General features: G+C 34.4%; 1 protein-coding gene across 7 annotated transcripts in view; it reads left to right on the plus strand.

Annotated features, from left to right (window-relative positions):
• Nucleotides 1–12,949, plus strand: part of ADGRL2 (adhesion G protein-coupled receptor L2) — a 252,564-nt gene that overhangs the window by 95,427 nt on the left and 144,188 nt on the right. Inside the window, exon 3 of one of the 7 annotated variants that reach the window (XM_014555257.2) lies at nt 2,849–3,048. The exons of the other annotated variants lie outside the window; for them this stretch is intronic. The gene's annotated coding sequence lies outside the window, so the exon portion shown is untranslated. The remainder of the gene's footprint in view (nt 1–2,848; nt 3,049–12,949) is intronic. 7 annotated transcript variants of the gene reach the window in all.

Here is a 12,949-nt window from a genome sequence, read left to right on the forward strand (position 1 = left end):
TGTTGTGCAGTTTATAGGTTTCTCAGGACCAGAAGGTACCCCCACGCTACAGCGATCCAGTTTTTGCCATTATCCTACCTCTTACTCCTAGTTTTGATAAATTAAATTATATTAAGATGCACAGTAGTAGAGGATTTTTACTCTATGAAAGAATTCTTTTGAGAGTTTAATTAAAATAAAAGTCATACCCAAATCATCTTTTGAAAAATTGGATCGTTCATATGCAGGTATGTTCTCGAAATACATTAGGCGTCTGTAGTTCACAACAACCATTCCAGACAAAGGTGAATGTGTATAAATGACAGGTAATGGTTTGGATTTAGTTTAATAATTCACAGTATTTATAGTGCCTTGGGTTTTACTTTCAAGATGTTATTTTTGGTTTCCTACAATGCCACAGAGATCATTATGGCAGCACATGTGGTTTTAAAAATGTGACGGAACTTCTAGTACCGAGTTTGTCAGAATTGCCAGACCAAAAGTATGCATTAGCTTCCATTGGTCTTAAAGTCTGTATTTTTAAATATTGATTGTGTTTACCCTTTACAAGAACAGTTTTATCTATAAGTACATTTCAGCTAGTTAATCCATTAACTTCTGGGCTATAATTCTTTTCATTTTAAATGAACAGCCATTTATTAAGGCCCTGCCTAAAGAAATGTATTGTGTAAGAAGTGTGCTCTGTAGGTACTTATCTCATCAGAAAAACAGACCCTTCCACAAATAATTATAAGGCGTACTATAATGCCATGCTAACCTGAAGTGTAGAGGAAAGGCTGTGGATATATATGGTAGGTGGAGTGAATTCCAAATGAGTAATATGGAAGAAAGAGGATCCATTTAAGTAGACCTGAAGGCGGAGGAGGATTTCAGCAGATGCAGGCTTTTTGAGGAAGAGGAAAAATCAGAGGTAAAGGTGCGGGAAAACAAAGACAGAAAATGGTTAACTTAAGGAGAATGTGTATGCAGGGTGTGAATTGCATAGGAAGTGGAAGATGAAACTGGGATGTTTGGGGCATGTTTATGAAGAGCCTATTGTACACTAAGGTTAGACTTTAACATGAAGGCTGTAAAAAGCTGTTAATATCTTCAATTGAGAAAGTCCTATATTTAATTGCTAACTCTTAAGGTGGTGTAACCTATTGAACTAGTGTAAGGAAATACTGGAGGAAACAGAAACCTGGTTAGAAGGTAAGGGGCAGTGGCAACAGACAGGTTTGAAAAGTTTTGTAACCATAGGGTAGAATTTGGCAGTTGATTGAACCCGAGGTAGAGGAAGAGCTAGGAATCAAAGCCTGGGTCCTTATGGAACCATGCAAGACATTCATTCCTTCCATCAGCCTGCTTAAGAGCAGGGGAGGAGGAATGAGCCCATTTTTGTGACAATACTTTGAGGTATTGCCTTATACCTAAAGAAAATCAGCTGCTCAAAAATTATTTCAAGTTAATAGTTAATATGTATGCTTTTAATGTGATTTGTGAAAAAATATAATTTTGCTTCCTTTATAGATGTCTCTAAAAAGATTCTTAAGTACATACCTGCATATGTTTAAGTGGTAGTCATGTTTTTTCCAAGGGCTGATTAAAAAGAAAACCTTTATTATGTGGATTTGAGGCTCTATGGTGTGGGGTTTCGGTTTATTTGTGTTTTATATGAGGTTTCTAGAAGTTACTCAAGACTGTAAAAGTCAGCTATTACAATTTGGTTAGGGAGATATCTTTATTTAGTGAAAGAATAACTTTTGTCATGGTTAGACCTGTTGAGATAGTCTCTTTGTTCCGGGCCATTTTAGTAACATTCTTAAACAGCTCTTTAACCAACTAATCTGATACTGTTATGTTTCCTTAGCTACCAGCCTGCCCTTTGAAAGCTTTAAAAAAAAATTCATTTCAATTTATCTTTATTGTGACTTTCTCTTTTATTATTATGAACTTAGATACTGTTGGTATATAGGAAATTTCCCAGCTACATCTTGTTCATTATAAGAAGAATGAAGTCAATTTCTCAATAGCTTTTTCGTTCTTAAGAGCCAGCAGTAACTTTTAGGTTTATAGCTTACCCTTTATATCTAGTTAATTATGGGTGACAAGGCTGAACAGCAATCAAAAGCACCTATCAGCACCTATCATTAGTGATTAACTGAGAGTAGCTCTCAATGTATTTTTTAATAAACAATTATTGATAATGAAGATCACAATAAAATGCACTAGGACCTAACCAGCTTCAGTTTCCTCTTGTGGATATAGGAACTATAAAGGTAAAAGAGTTAGCACTCATTTTTCTGTGGTAATCCAAAAGTATTCTTGCTTCCATTTAATAGAGAAAATTTGTGTGATGCGGTTCTCTCAGTGCTTGCTAGAGCTTCATACGTGGAAAGCTCTTAGTAAATAATTATTATCATTATTGACGTGGATTAAATTTGGTTCCCTTTGGTTCACATATTTAAGTGGCCTGTCTTTTGACATCCATTTTCAACTCTTTAGATTTGTTTTATTTTTTTCTGTCATTTTTGCTCGGGAGATTCTCTTTTCCTCCATTCTCAATTCTGCTCAGAACTTTCGATTATGTTTTTATTATTGGGTTTTGTATTATTCCTGCTATCTTCCTTAGCTGATATGTCAGTGACTGACCTGACTGGCTTTATCAAAATTGATGTTCTGATACTGAAAACAAAAAGTGTTGATGTATACCCCATTCACCTGAAAATATCAGTATTTTCTGCTTCCAATTTTACTATGTGACTAAGTAAAAAGAATAAATTGTTTTCCTCCCTTTACTCTTATGATCTGATGCCTGACTGAATTACCGTATGAAAACCATCCAAGTAGATTTTAATTTTTTTGGTAGGTTTTCTCCCCGATCTACAATCACAGCTTAAAATCCCTGCCCCCGCATCGTCCCAAAGATTAGGATCCTCCCATGTATTCACAGTTTTAAAAGGAAGTCAGTGGAGGATACTTGTCAGAACTGTATCCTGGTGGGAAGGCTGGCTTCTGAACCTTTTTCTGCTGGTGGATCTGTTATGAAGAAAATACAGATCGCGTAAGGTAATCAACATGAAATAAAGGGAAGTTAACTAAATGTGATTGTTGACACTGTAGTGTGAATTTTATTTTATTTAGTGGTTAAGGAAATCTTAATATAATAGAACTATTTTGAAAGATTTTAATGGCCGTAAGATAAAATATGTAAAGAAAAATTTTGACGAACTATTTTAACAAATCTGTGGTGTAACCATCTAATCATCAAGCAACCTGTGAACAGTAACTAATACCGCATATAAACTTTCAGCAAAGGTGGCTCAAATTTTATCATCAGGGATATTTTCTGGTAGGCAAGGAGCCATTCTTCTGCAGTTTCTTCAGTGGGTAATTAGATTTCACAGGTGGATTATCTTTGCCTTTTAATTGTGAAATGATAGTTTTTTCGGGGGGGGGCTACTGGTGATGGTTATCTGTCTTCCAAATGTTTTCTAGGGACTAAAACTAAAATCTGATTAAAATCTCATTGTGTTCTTGCATTCATAGAAGAAAATACTATAAATTGCATTATATGAAACTGAATAATAAGTATGGCTTGATTTAAAGTATTAATAAAATCTAAATTCGTACATTGTTGCTATAGGGTTTCAAGATTTTAATTTAGTGAAATGCCAGAACAATTTCTTGTATTTAGTTTAATGAGTGTTATGTGAGAAGTCTGTCTTCCCAAATTAGGATGGCCATATATATTGTACTATTTACAGAGTCTAATTATTAAAACTGTTAAATTTCACATTTAATATTCAAATATCTTTCTGTAAATGAGCTGCTTAGATTTATTGTCAACATTGTTTGACTCGTATATTGAAGTCTATTAAATTGCAAATGCTGGTCTGAGAAAGGGTGGAAAGTTAGGATTTAGAAGTAGCCATGGTTTTTCAACAGCCTCAGTAAATCAGAAATACTAAAAAGAAATAAATCTGCAATGTCGCATGTATTATGAGCAATATCAGATACCTTAATTGCAAACTAAGGCTGAAGTTTAATTCCCAGTGTGAAATTTGCTGGTTTTTCATCTAGACGTGACATAAGCCCAAAATTGGCATTGCTATTGTCAGTCCCATAATTTTGGAAGAGAAAAGAGGTGTGGGTTTTAATTTTTCATTTTTTGTTTTGAATGGTGATAAAAGTGTATTGTACCTGTATGCTGCCCTTGATTTTTTTAAAAAAATCACTTTTAGGAGGAATTTAACTGTTGGAAACAGTGTTTTCTCAAATTCAAAGTATTGCTGGGAAAATGTGTAGATATAGACGCTTACCTTGACAAAAAATTTTGCAAGGAAAAAAATTATCTTGCATTTTCAGTGCTTTGAAAATAAATGTCAAATTTGCTTATTTAGCCAATCCTGTTTTTATTTAAAAGCAAATTTATCAGATATTTTTAATATAGTTTCATATAATTTCACATTTTATAATACTTTAAAAGTTTTAAATTCTTTTCAGTATTTTAAACTATAAATTGTTTTTATAGATAAACTATTGAATTTTCAAATACAGACGGCCCCTGTTTTACGGTGGTTTGATTTAGGATTTTTTGACTTCATAGTGGTGTGAAAGCAATGTGCATGTAGAAACTTTACTTAAAAATTTGAATTTTGATTTTCCCGGGGTCTAGCGATGTGCGGGGTGTGTGCAGGATGGTCCTCTCGTGTGCTGGGCAGCGGCAGTGAGCCCCGCTCTCAGGCAGCCCCACTGTCGCGGGGGTCAGCAACCGGTGCGCTGACAACTCCGTAACCTGGTTTTCCCCTCCAGTGCAGTACTCGATAAATTATGTGAGATACTCAAGACTTTATTATGAAATAGGCTTTGTGTTAGATGATTTTGCTCAACGGTGCGTTCATGGAAGTGTTCTGAGCACGTTTAAGGTAGGGTAGGCCATGATGTTGGGTGGGTTAGGTGTGTTAAATGCATTTCTGACTTAGATATTTTCAACTTACTTAGGTTTATAGGGACATAACCCCACCATGAGTTGAGGAAAGATCTGTATTTTATTTATTTATTTATTTATTTTCATTTTGGTGGTAGTGGGAGTAATTAGGTTTATTTATTTATTTTTGGAGGAGGTACTGAGGATTGAACCTGGGACCCCCTGCATGCTAAGCATGCAACTCTACCACTTGGACTATACCTTCCCCCCATCTGTATCTTAAAGGAAGATTTCATCAAGGGGTTATTTTATTGGAGTTTGGTTGGACCTGAGCTGCAGGTTTAGCTTCCCTGCTAATTGAGGACCTTTCTGTCTCCTCACTCTTAAAGTGAGGAGGCTCAGTGGTTTTTGAAACTTCCTTGAGGGAGTTTATTCGACTTCTTTAAATGATAACAAGGATGCCAAACAATGATAAACTTCTGAAAAATAGCCGTTTTTATATTTTGTGTCTTAAATTGGCATTCCATATATTTAATTAAACATTTAATTAGAATAGTCTTGACTAGAAACTAATGTGAGAATCCCTATTTTAGGAGATCTCTAAGTTTGTTTCCAGTTTTAAAAAATTATGTTTCAGTTTTTATACTTCAGTTTCTGAATTCCATTCACTGTCTTTATCCTTCCCATGATTCATGTACATTTTTTCCCGTAGTTCAGTTTATTCATTCACCCCTTCCTCCCTCTCTCCTATTTACCAGATTTCCTTCCTTTTTCATTGAGAAAATTTATCATACTATTTCTCAGACATTAGGCAAGGGTACCCAGAACTGAGGTTATAGATGTGAAAGCCATGGGTTCTGTTTGCATTTATCTCACAATAATTTTGAAAACGATACTTCAGATACTTTGTGATAGTTGTAGCCATTTTGTACTTTGGACACAAATGACTGTGTCCCCGTGTGTGCCATGGAGGTTTAGATTTCGATAGTCAAGTGATGGACCTGAACTGAAAAGGAATAGTAGTTGGCAGAGGGGATTTGGGTAGAAGGAACAGCATAAATATGCCAAGAAAGGCACAGAGGTGAGGGTTAGAATCCTATAGCCCCAGAATCGAATTACCTTAATATTTGAAGAACAAGAAGTAAATAAAGGGTGGTCATTCTCAAGTATAGATGTTAGCCAAAAAGAAATCCATTAAAAATACAATAATGTTCCAGATAATCGGTTAATTTATTGTATATACACTGTATTAACCACCAGGATATGCCACTTCTTATCAGAATTAAGATTAAAGGGTTGAGCAAAATAGTGGTCCATAAGGAACACTCACTTCCTTAATTACAATAAGAAAATTCATAAAGTTATTTGTGCCCTTGTGTCATCTCCTTATCTCCCACATCATGGTATTGCTTGTGGTACCAACCTCAATGCTTTGAACAAAGTATGTATCCTGGACATTTTTTTGGTTTGGTTTGAAGAGACTTATATTGAAGAAATAAATATTGAAAATTTTGACAGAAAAGGTTTTTAAAAAGGTTTTAAAGCTTAATTGAGGAGAAGTCATAAGATAACCCCAGTACTGTACAAATGGTACAGATAATGGCTATAGCTGCACTTGGAGGTGATCCAGTTGGCTTTATGCCATTGGTGGTTTTTAAACCTGTTAAGTCTGTATAGAATTTCTTTAGGTGGAAAAGAGGGAAATGCTTTATATATGAGTAAAAGAATCTTGAATAGAAGTCAATTTGAAAGTCATATTCAGAAATACTGAGCAAAGAAGTTTGACGGAAATAGAGTGTTGAATTAAATATTTTTGAAGTTAGAGCTGTTTGGGCTCTATTCCCGTTTTTTGCTTTTTTGCCAGTTTAAAAAAAAAAAAAAACTTTCCCCTTTTACCATTGCCCCTCCAGCCCTCAGTTGTAATTTCCCTATTGTTGAAATAGAATGACTAGATTTGTTGTGATAATTAAATTACAATCAGATAATAATATATATACTTAAGAGAAAATTTAAAAATCAGCAGTTCTGAGATCTGCCTTTGTCAAGTCACAACCCCACATCTTTTCTTTGTCTTATACATAAAGTGATTTTTAGGATTGGTTCCAGTTTTACACATTTTTATGGTTTAGAGTGAAATTAGGAAGATTAGTCTAATGGCAGTTGGCAAGCTGGATGGAGGGCAAGGAATCAGCGATGAGATTTTTGCAGACGTTGAGAGAGAAAGAGTTTAGAGCAGAGGGGGTGAAAGGAAGAGAAAAGATTAAGACATTTCAGAGAAATAATCAATAAAACAGTGAGTGAACGAGGACCACCTTAAAGTGAAGTACCTTTTATATTTACAGGGCTGTATTTTATTCAGACTTACTTGATTAATGCTCCAGAGGATTTTTGGTTTTAAAAACATTAGAGACTGAGCTAATTTCATTTGTGTGTGTATTTATCTGTGCACTCATGCTCCTACACATTTAGGAAGCTTGGTTCAAAGAAAATCTGTTACTTCACAGTGGATGTGATTTTTAAATTTTACCATTTCACACTAATGTATTTCTTTGTTACTACTGCAAAGTGTATGTATACAATTCATGTAAATCAGTATTTTGGTCTGGAAGATTTTTTTGGAGACTAGTAGTGAAATAGAGGCATCTTTAATACATACGACTATATAAAACATTATTAATGTTAACAGATGTTGCACTTTAATCCCCTAGAATGATTGTTTGGTACCAGCAGGAGATTTACTAAGCCTGAATCGTGTGAAATTGTGTGTGCATAAGCTGCTACTTAGATTGTAAAAATGCTATTGAAAACTGTTAAAAAGTTTTAGCTATAATTGACAGACAAGTATTAACTGTGCTAAAAGAAGTATGTGTATATGGTTGGCCCATGAGTCTTAACCTTGTTATCATTTATCTTCTTGTATTAATGTCACTAAATTATTAATTCATGAGCCAGGGTAGGAAGTGTGAAGGCACCATTTAAATGTGTGGCAAATTTATCCTTATCGCTAGAGACATGAAAAAAGTCATTTTGTGTTATCTGGAAAATGGAAAGGACATTTTAAAATTTCATTTACAGTAATCCACTTCACTTCCAGTAAAACACCTAGATTATTACTACCATAATATAATGTTCTTATTAAAAATTTGTAACCTTCTCCACTCTTTTGTCTTATATATAATATGGATAGAAAAGTTTAGCCTTCATGTATTTTAATGTGATACTTATTAATTGTAGCTTAGGAATGGTATGGGATAGCGTGACTCTTCTGACAAACATAAGATTGCAGAAAATGAAAATATTTACTATAATAGTAACAGTCAAAGTATTTTGATTGGGGGGAACCTAAATATAGGGAATTGGAAGGCTTTAAAAATAATTTTGTTCTAAAAGAAATGTGTGCATTTATTGTGACTTCATAATTTCTTGGAATAAGATTAGTGATTTTGGCCTTGTAGAGTTAGTGTTATAGCAGAAATTCAACATATTAGAATTTAGCAGTTTCCTGCTGAATACAGTGTGGAACTGGGGTATATCCACTATTTCATATGGGTGAGTAGCAGTGGTGACAGAAATTTCAGGAGTTTGAAGCCGCTTTTACCAACAGCTATTTGAAACCATCGTATGAATGGTAGAATACCTCAGGGGTCTTGTCCAAACCTCATTACTTTTCAGTCTCCCATTACTTACTGTTTTGATTGGTTTTACATTTTCTCCTGCCAAACAAAGTAGTAAGATAGGTTACTGTGGTAATAATGCCTTTTATTTTCTTTTCTGGAGTGTCTTCCCAAACACTGTAAGCTGTACTTAACGGCTCTGTTACACACACACTGAAAACACTGTTTTTTTTTTGTCAATATAATGCTGCTTTATTTTATTTTTCTCATTCCAGCATGGTTAATTTAGCTTTATATTAACATTTAAATTAATTTCTTAAGTAACAGACTACAGTTGGTTTGCATATTTTGGTAGACATGGATAGTTATTGGTTGGTTCATTACTTGACTGCTTTCTATTATTTCCATCTTGTCCTGGTTTATCTGTAGCAGGGGTTGGCAGACTAGCTGGCTGGCTATTTTCATAGTAAAGTTGATTGGCACGAAGCCATGCTCATTCGTTATGCGTTGTCTATGGCAGGTTTTGTGCTAGAGGCAGAATTGTGTCGTTGTGACGGAGACTGACTGTATGGTCCTGAAAGCCTCCTTACCTACTTACTTACCTGGTCCTCTATAGATAAAGTTCCTGATCTCTGCTCTGTTGTATCAGCCGACGTAATTTCCTTGCTTCCAGTCTTTCTAAATGTGATATAATATTATTGATAATTTTTAGCTTAAGAGATTTGAAGAATTACTGGTTGTTATCATTGGTAGTTATTAAACACAGTTTTTTTTTGCTTTTCTTTATATGTAGCAAGAGATATTTTCCTCAAAGTTTCTGATTTGCAAATTTTTTAAAAAATTGTTGAAATACTGCAAAAATACATGTCTTTTACCAAATAAGACAGTCTTGGCAAGTAATTCAAGCTTCTAGTCAGCTTTTCTCACCTTTTTATAACCTACATTTCTTTTTATTAAACATCACTGTTTTATTACCACTTTAACGTTACTTAAACTTTTAATAGAGGTTATAAAATTATATTTTAAAGTTGAAAATCCCTCTTCTAAAAACCACGTACCTCCCTTACTCCATGATTGTGTAGTTAAGAAGTATTAAAACATAAAACTTGTTACATTTTAATTTTTTAATGAACCAAAATTTTTGTTTTTGTTTGTAATTTTTAAAGTATTTAACAGTCATTCAAAATGTCTCAGTCTATTACTGTTTGTTAATAATTGTGTATACAAGTATTTTTTTGCCTTCCTAAGTCTTCTAATCCTCTTGAGGAATCAGCCACACTGACCACATAGGATTTCAGCCCAACACTGGAAGAGTCTGTTCTGTTCATTCACTTAGACTACAACTTTATTTCCAATATTGTTAATTAAGTTAATTTTCAGAAGTAATTGGTATATTCTTTTTCTCTACCACACAATAAAATACTGTTATTTTGAGTTTTGCTTGTTGACCCAGAATAATGTGGTAGGAAATGTAGGGTTTGATGGAGACTAACCTTGGCTAAGGCACAGGAACTTGCTTTTCCTGGAAGAAGTCCCTGATGTCATCTTGCTTTTTGATTATGTGTAGTTTTCCCACAAAGAAATATGGGAGCTGAATAAGTCTTGGGTTATTATATCATGACTGCCAATGTAACAGTCAGTAAGTAGGTTTTTAAAAATGTTTTTTGAAATAGCAACTCCTTTAGATGTAATTTTTAAATTCTGAATTATTAGAATGATTGCTGAGAAGTATTTTGATAGAAGAGACAAGCCCTTAGTGAAACCATATCACAGTACATAGTCCCTAAAGCCTTCCTTAACATTACTTAAGATGGAATCAGGACCGTAAACGTGTAATTGGACTACTTGAGAAAACAATGGGATAGTAAATTTATTGTGTATTCCTACCCTCGTGGGTAGTTGCTAAACTTGAGGCCTAGATGATTGTGATTTGTCCCAACTCTCATAGTAGGAGGTTAAACCAGGATTCTGGACTGTGTTCCTGATGTCGCTCTTGGGCTCTTTTCATTAAGATGGTACTGACTGACCTAGGTGCACATCCCAGGGGAAACTGCTTTCATTTCTCTTCTCTCTCGTTATTTTGGTATATAATAGATTTACTGTTAAGTTTTGGGGAGTTAGTAGTTCTTAATGCATATCTGGGGTCTTAGTCATTTTCTTGTGTATTTAGTTCTCCTTAGAAGGTTATTACCTTTTTGAAGGTGGCAAACATACCTTCATCTGTTTTATAATCCCTTTAGAACCAAACACAGGACCAGCATATAAGGTAAAGATAATAAATGAATACGTAACTCTCATTTCAGTAGTCAACGTCAAAATTGCCTAGAATGTAATCGCTAGATGGTCATTGAGCTAAACTGACATACATGCCGTTTCAGTGTTAATATTATTTACTTATTTTAGAATTGCAAGTTGAATTGACACTAGATATAGTGACATAGCTTGCCACTGAGTTTTACCATTCATTGATTGCAAAAGGCAACGTGCTATATATTTCACAAAATTTTCTTTAGCTTCTTACCATGTGCTCTTTATAGTGTATTTTTCACATTTATTTTTTAGTTCATTTGACATATTTTACTCAGATTACCTCATTACCTGTAAGAAACCCCTGGTGGTGACATTGATGATCTAATATACGACAGATCCTGGGTCATTATTATTTCATTCAGTGGTTGTATATATAGACCAAGAGGGAATCTGAATATTGATTCAGGGAATGGCTAGTAACAATGATCTGGAAACAAAGGATCCAATATAGTGAGCCAAGCCTAAGACTGAATCTCATGAGCAGCACTGGATTTTTTCTTTTCTGTTTTCCTGAACAGTGATGAGTCCATCATATCATAGATGTTAACATTAAAACGTTCTTCCCATGACTATTAAGATTCATTCTTAATTATATTCGAGGAAATACTTACATTTATAATTTTGACTTGTAAGCAATTTCTCAGGTATTTTGGCTCATAAGATTCATCAGTCTAGAATAATTTGTTAATTTAGAACATACATTGTGAGCACTTTAAATAGCACTATAAATGAATAAAATGAAGATAGCTCAACTGGAAATACTAAAAATTAAGTTAACATTTAGCTATCATTACCTAAGGGATATTAGTTTTACTCATGTAAACATTTTGAAAATCAGCTCATTTTTCTTTTGGTACCTTATCACCTTCATAATCCCAGAATGGCTTGGTTCTATTTCTGTTTTTTATTCCAAAGGGAAAGATAATAAAACACACAAAGTGGGTAGGTTTATCTGAACTGCTTAACTAGTGGCAACAGTGGTTTTAGAACATGGGCTTATATCCCAGCCCTGCTCTTATTTACTGTCCTCAAACAGGTATTTTCATTTTAAGGCAGACTGAGTGAAGAGTCCATGAAATAATATAAGTAATCTAGGTAGTTCAGCTGTCATTTTGGAGGAACCTAAACTATGTGCCAATCAGTTGTAGCTTTTTATCAGGAAGAGTTATTTTTGAGCTAGAATATAATCTCCCTGAGGGTTAGGAGTTTTGTCTCTTTTGTTCCTTAGTACACAGCATTTGATAGATGCTCAGTAAATGTTTGCTGAATGAATAATTTAGGGACTAAGAATTTCTTTGTAATTAGCCTTGATTGGAATTCAAGGTCTGCTACCTGCTAGCCGAGGAACTTCCAGTAGAGGAATTACTTCTCCTTTCTGAGCCTCAGACTTCTGACCTTTATAATATTGACCTTAGAAGGAATGGTGATATGTATCTGACACAGTATCTCACACAGTAGGCACTCAGGAAATATTTCTGGCCATTGTACCTATAGTTTATATTCAACTCAAAAAAATTGCATGAGAATTCTAGATGATTGGAAAGTTAAGAGGAAATATAGTATCTTAACTTTGGAGGGGACTGCCATTTGAAAATTGCTTTCCCTTTCCCCCAAGTGGGGAAGAAAACTAACCTCTCTGTTGCAGATGTATTATAATTTTAACAATAAATACAAAATATTTTAAACAAATGGATTTATGATTTTTTTATATATTAAAGTTGGGGAAGCCATTAACTTTCATGCTTTGTAAAGTAGTATTTTCAACTGGGCATGTGGCTTCATTTTTTCCTTTTCTTTTGTAACTTCATTTGCAACTTTATGTTCAGTCATAAAATGTCCCCTCCATCAGTTTGACAATGACAGCCATTTGTTTTTATTATTTCAACTGGAAGCATTTTAATGAAGAGAATGGCAGGCGGCCCTGCACTGTGCCTCCAGCATCCACGGCTACAAAGCCTGTTTTGCGTGCTCAGCATGACTCCTAGATGTTATAGCAGATAGCAGGTGTGATTTACTGGGAGCAGTCCTGAACTCTTCTCTCTGCTTCTCCTCTAAGCCCTCTCATAGGAGAATTTATACCTTTACAATGAAGAAGTTTCAATAAAGGGTAAGACCA

Source organism: Camelus ferus, chromosome 13 (assembly GCF_009834535.1).
Source record: "Camelus ferus isolate YT-003-E chromosome 13, BCGSAC_Cfer_1.0, whole genome shotgun sequence".
NCBI lineage: Eukaryota > Metazoa > Chordata > Mammalia > Artiodactyla > Camelidae > Camelus > Camelus ferus.